This window comes from Plasmopara halstedii (genome assembly GCF_900000015.1).
Source record: "Plasmopara halstedii genome assembly, contig: Scaffold_444, whole genome shotgun sequence".
In the NCBI taxonomy this organism is placed as follows: Eukaryota; Oomycota; class Peronosporomycetes; order Peronosporales; family Peronosporaceae; genus Plasmopara; species Plasmopara halstedii.
The window spans coordinates 289,463-289,838 of NW_020187364.1; positions in this window are offsets into that span (position 1 = coordinate 289,463).

The window sequence follows — 376 nt, forward strand, 5'->3', positions numbered from 1 at the left end:
GCAACCGTTCCGCATGTGACGGGTGGCTCCACAGACAAAACACCGTCATGTGGTTGCGTTCTGCCCGGCAGCTCGTCGTCCTCAGCCTAGCTGAGATCCATGGGCACAGGCCCGCTCGACGAGCTGTTGGAGTGTGCATTCCAACCAAGTCGTGCCGACTTGAAATTGAATTTGCCACATTCAGCGCCTCTTCAAACGATGACGGATGCACACGGAATTATTCCATTCTGGCCACGCCAGTGCGAAGGCATTCCATAAAGACGGTCACTGTGACCGCCTCCTGGAGGGAACCTGCTGCCATCACAATGAGAGCGCGCTTCTCTTGGACAAAGTCCACCAATTCCTTGTTGCCCTGTCGGGCGGCAAGGAAACGCGA